The sequence below is a fragment of the Heteronotia binoei genome, chromosome 21 (assembly GCF_032191835.1).
Source record: "Heteronotia binoei isolate CCM8104 ecotype False Entrance Well chromosome 21, APGP_CSIRO_Hbin_v1, whole genome shotgun sequence".
Taxonomy (NCBI): Eukaryota; Metazoa; Chordata; class Lepidosauria; order Squamata; family Gekkonidae; genus Heteronotia; species Heteronotia binoei.
Genome location: NC_083243.1, coordinates 36,488,795 through 36,494,811, shown reverse-complemented (window position 1 = coordinate 36,494,811; position 6,017 = coordinate 36,488,795).

Here is a 6,017-nt window from a genome sequence, read left to right as displayed (position 1 = left end):
TGTCAAGTCACCTTTCTTGGGACTTAGTGTCCAGGAGTATCTCTCTGATAATAATTTGCAATCCACAAAACTATTATTATTCAGTATCCCACCATGAAGTTGCTTTGCTTGCTCCTTTGTAGCCCCCATGCCTATAAACTAAGGAGTAGAGTTTGCCTGAAAATAGGGTTAGAAACCTCCAGGTGGGGACTGGACTCCAGATTACAAAGATCAAAACTATACCTAAAACCATTTTAAAAGTTTGCATACTAGACTGAAGGTCCAATTAGACATTCTCCAGGGAGACCTGTGACTAAATCCTCTTTTCACATTTTTTAATGCTAATCGGAGCTGTTCAGGGACTCCATTTTAATCAAGGTGCGGGGAGAGGGGGAGAGGGGATTTATCTCTTCCCCCTCTATTCAGTTTCACCAGTCAAAGCTAATCCTCCCATGCTGATATTCACTTTTTCTTTAGAGGTCTAATAATAGTGCAATTGCAAAGACCCACTTCTAAGAGTACTGGGAATTGCTAATTAACTTCAGACTAACTGGAGCTCTTCCTGCTCCCTTAGCGTTCGTACAGTCATACCTGCCCTTGACATTAGTTTGGGACAGAGATCTGTATAATTAAGTACAAGCAATGTGTAATGAAATGGAAGGATCACATCATATTCATGTGCACACACATCCAGGCCACCTTCCTTCCACTCACTCTTCATTTCCTCGGTCTGGATTGCAACCTCCCACTTCTGGAAGTCCCGAACTATGAATGAGGTTGGTTGTAACTGAGTTCCTCCCCACAGGGCACATTTCCTTGAACATGCGGGCAGAAATGACCGTCTGACCCGCCCCGGAGTCTATTTCCATTTTTCAGGGTTTGCCTTCCATGAATACAGTCACGTAGTATTTGTCAAGGGAGGGAAGGGGCAACTGGCATACCTGGGTCCCTGAAGTGGTGAGTACTCTGAGACTCTGCCATGCATAGAACCCACTATATTATAGTGGCGACGAGGATGGGATCCAGATGAGTGAGGTCCAGGGCACCCTGGCACCGCCACGTGCATTGAACTCCAGCACTGCTGCTCAACAGGCACCGCCGCCTAGCCCGATCATGGTCACTGCATCTGGATCGCAAAACTCTTACTTTTGTTCTCTGATGGAAATAGAATTCACTTCGTAGGGGACCACAGCAGCTTAGTTAATTTTTCCCAAAATTATAGGCTCTAGAGAAACTTTAACTCAAACCACAGATATTTATTGTAACACAAAGTCTTTAACTTGGGGATATGGGAGATATTTACACAGGCTAACACGTTGCTCAGTTGTTTCAGGCTTTAAGATAACTTTTTCTTTCTTTAAGTCTCTCAGTTTCAGTTCACAGTTTCCCTATATCTTGCTCTCTCCACCTCTAGCAAAGGCTGGCCTCTTGGGTATGATGTGCCCAGGTCTCACTAGTCGACTGGAGCCACTATTAACAGCCCTTCAGACTTCTTAGACCCACATCTGCTCCCTCAACCACCTTTCTAGTTCTTCAGAGATGTATATAGGTGTCTGTGACCGTCCAGGTCTTGACTAACTCACACTTGTTCCTCACACACACAGCCCTCTTGGCTGGTTTTGTCGAGCTTGTAGTCTCTGGAAGACTTTCCCGCCACTGTCTCAAGCTCCTTCAAAGAATCAGCTGCCCTCTCAGCCTCGGTCAGGCACGAACTGACCCTCTCAGTCTCTGTCAGGCTCCAACTCTGACAGACTTCTGACAGGCACCAACTCTGTCAGACACCAACTGACTGAATGACTGCCTCAGCAGTTTCTGTCACTCAACCAGTTTCCCTCCCTGAGAGCTCCGAGCACTCTGGCCCCCACCCTCAGGTCATCTGACGCAGGCCCTGTGAGTCTTCAGTTTCTGGTTAACCCCTAGCTTTCCGTCACAGAGCCCTTACATAGACTGTTGAACAAAAGGGCACCATGGGTTTGGGGTCATCGGCAAGCCGTCGCTTTTCAGGCAGTAAAAGACATTTTGACTTCAAACAGCTTGCTGGAGCACTTCGATGAGTGGCTACCCGTCATGCTCGCATGCGACGCTTCGCCTTATGGGGTCGGTGCCATGTTGGCCCGCAGGCTGCCAGATGGGCGCGAGGTCCTGGTAGCTTATTATTCAAGGACCTTACAAAAACCAGAGTGAAACTACGCTCAGATAGACAAAGAGGGCCTTGGCCATCGTGGCAGGGGTAAAAAAATTCCACGATTACCTGTATGGCCAGCCCATCACAACCTTGACGGACCACAAACCCCTTCTGAGCCTCTTCGCCCCTGACTGACAAACGCCCCAAATGCTTTCACCGCGGGTGTTGAGGTGGTCCATCTTCCTGGCAGGTTATCACTATGACCTTAAGTACCGCCCAGGGAAAGCGATGGGTCACGCTGATGCTCTGAGTCACCTGCTGCTGCCTTCCATGGATCCAGACCTGGCCCCGGCATTCCAGATCACGTCGCTGGAAGCCCTCTCGGACCACCTGGTGCACGCAAAGGACATTGCCCGCTGCTCTTCCAAGGACAAAACCCTCTCCCGAGTTCTGGACTGGGTGTGGAGGGGGTGACCAGAAGGGGGGCTTGGAATTCTCGGCATTTGCATTCCATCGGGATGAACTGTCTGTGCATAAAGGGTGCCTGTTGTGGGGAAGTAGAGTGGTGGTGCCCCCCGTACTGTGACAGCTTGTCCTAACAGCGCTGCATGAAACCCATCCGGGAAATGTATGCATGAAGGCGCTGGCCCACAGCTATGTATGGTGGCCAGAAATTGATGACGCCATTGAGTCCTGGGTGGCCCGTTGTCAGCCATGCCAGGATACTCGTTTGGCACTGCCCCACGCCCCAGCCCAACAGTGGGAGTCCACTCACAATCCCTGGTCCCGCCTGCACCTCGACTTCGCGGGGCCCTTCCAGGGGCATATATTCTTCCTTATTGTGGACTCCTACTCCAAATGGCTAGAGTTAGTGCCAGTAGAATCCACCTTTTCTCAGGTGGCGTTAGGGGTGCTCCGCAGGGTTTTTGCCACACATGGCCTCCCAGACACTTTGGTATTGGATAATGGGACGGCCTTCACCTCGGCCGAGTTTCAGGAATTCTGTGGCCAGAATTTAATAAAACACATAAGGTTGGCCCCCTTTCACCCAGCCACAAACGGACAAGCGGAAAGGATGGTGTGGGCTACGGAGGAAACACTCCGCTGCATCATATATGGGGAGTGGGAAGTGCTCCTCGTTGAGTGCCTCCTAGCGCAACATTCCACCCTCAGTACAGTCACCGGCTGCAGCCCAGCAGAGCTTCTCATGGGCCGGCGGCTGACAACCCTCCTGGACCACATGCACCTGGATCGCGCACCCGACCTGCAAGAGGTGCCAACGGCGGTCCAGGCCCCCTGGGCATTCAACACAGGGGACTTAGTTTTTGCCAAAAACTTCAGTGGGGGCAGCATGGATACCAGCATGAGTATCCCGAGTACTAGGGGCCGTCATGTACGAAGTCACCTCAGGGGTGGGATTCACAATAAGGCGACACCTCGACCAATTGCGTGTGCGTGAGGCACCCGGGGGGGGGAAGATGAGGACGAGAATACAACCACCCCAGCCCCTGATCTAGGTGAGACAGCCCCTGAGCTGGAGGAAGCAGAGGAGCCAGCAGCCACACTTGTGCCAGAGCCAGAGGAACAGATGGAACCACCATCACCACCAGAGACCTCAGAGGACCCAATCCAGCCGGCAGATTCCCCCTCGGCACTAGGGCCTCCGCCAGCAAAGGCTGAAGCCGAAACCGTGTCACCGCCAACTCCAGTGTTCAGGCGGTTGACGTGAAAGCACCGCAAGCCCGTGTACCTAAAATACTATGTTCACTACGGCTTGCAAACTAAGGGGGGAGGGATGTTATGTATGTGGACACAAGGGAAGACTTTGGGTGTTTCTGTCTGGCTCATTGGAGGCATACGGACTGAGTTTGGGGACTTGGGAACAATGGGATGTAGGATTGAAATCCCCGCAGCCCAGGACCAATCACAAGCCCCCACTGGTTTGAATGACCCAATAACGTGCTTGCGCAGGAACTTAGAGATTAGTTGGGTTAGAACGGATAGAAGGAGGTACTTCTTCACCCAAAGGGTGATTAACACGTGGAATTCACTGCTACAGGAGGTGGCGGCGGCTACAAGCATAGCCAGCTTCAAGAGGGGGTTAGATAAAAATATGGAGCAGAGGTCCATCATGGCTATTAGCCACAGTGTATATATATATATGTGTATATATACACACACACACAAAAAAAATTGGCCACTGTGTGATACAGAGTGTTGGACTGGATGGGCCATTGGCCTGATCCAACGTGGCTTCTCTTATGTTCTTATGTTCTCAGAGATGTATATATGTTTGGTCCATGGGCCCCAACGACAGTCTTGTAATGTGACCTTATACTATGTCATTCCTATTAAAGAGCTTGTTATCACTTACTCTGAGACTCTGCCACGCATAGAACCAAGTATATTATAAGCACAGAATGCTTAACATGCTTAGGACAATCCTCAAGGTCAGCACACCTGCATTAACTACTAGAGGTTAAATCAGTTTAGGCAGATCGCTCTCTAGTGTAGGGGGTTGGGCTAGATGACCTTGGAGGTCCCATTCAACTCTATGATTCTATTATTCTACTTAGAAAACACAAGGAAGTAGTGTCAAGTTGCACACACACACACAAAGAATTCACAATAGAGCTTGCAGTGTTGGCCAAAATGTGTTGGACAAAAATGTTGGACAAAAGCACACACCTTTTTTGGATTTTATGAAACTGAATCCACTACTGCTAAAACTCTTTTCTATTTTGAAGGATGTACTCTGTTGCTTTGATCTGCCTCTTGACAGATGTTGTGGGCAATACTATTATGGAGCATCAAATGTTTCTGGGCATATTAGTGGAGTCCAGGCTCTAGTAAAGGCTGAGGAGCCAAGAGCATTATATGTTCATTGTTTTGCGCATGTTGTGAACTTGGTGGCACAAGATGGGTCAGAAAATGTTACAATGTGTAGAAGTTTTCTGAGTGAGTTATCTGAAGTGATTACCTTTGTAAAAACTTCACCCAAACGTCTTGCTTGGTTTAAGCACTTTCAACAGGCAGAGAACAGAAATCTGAGACAATTTTGCCCCACTAGGTGGACTATTAGAGCGGCCTCCTTACAGTGTCTTCAAATTATGGAGAGTTGATTCAGTTCTTTGAGAATGTATCTTCTGAAGAGAGAGGAGATCCTGGGGCAAAAGCAGATGGATATATACAAAGCTTATTGAGATTTGCTTCTTACTTCATGCTACAGTTATTGTTGCTTCTTTATAGTCATTTGGACACATTAAATACAGCTCTTCAAAAAAGTAATCTACCGTTCCATCCAGCAGAATGTATTCTTGCTTCTGCAAAGGAGAGTACAAAGCAACTGCAGAACAACTTTGAGCAGCTCTGGGCACAGACAGTCATAACAGCAAAAGGTTTAGATTTAAATAGCCCCACTGTTCCTAGGTGCAGAAAGTCTGCATGGTGTGTTGATGCTGGGTGTGATCCTTACCAGTTTCAATCTCCTGAGGATTTCAGCAGGAGATTTTTTAATGAAATCATTGATAATACCTCCAACAGTTTTCACAATGGCTTTTCCTCAGATGTGTCCCAACACTTGTGCAAAATTGAAAAGTTTGCCATAGGAGAGGATGATGGCACATACATCCTAAACTTCTACAAAACTTTATTTATTCATCTGGAAAAGTTATATTGCAGCCTCCAGTCATAATTAATGCCCATGCAGGAATCGCCCCTTATGGCAGATGACAACACAAGACTCAGGGACAACGGTCTGCCTAAAGTCACCTAGCGAGTCTGTGATGGGCTTAAGATTTGAATGGAAGACCCTGTGGCTCATAGCTCATAATCTTAGCCACTACGCTGCCTCAGCTGCCATTGGTATCTGTGAGATGAGAAATTCTGTATAGCGGAAAGAACAACCAGATTC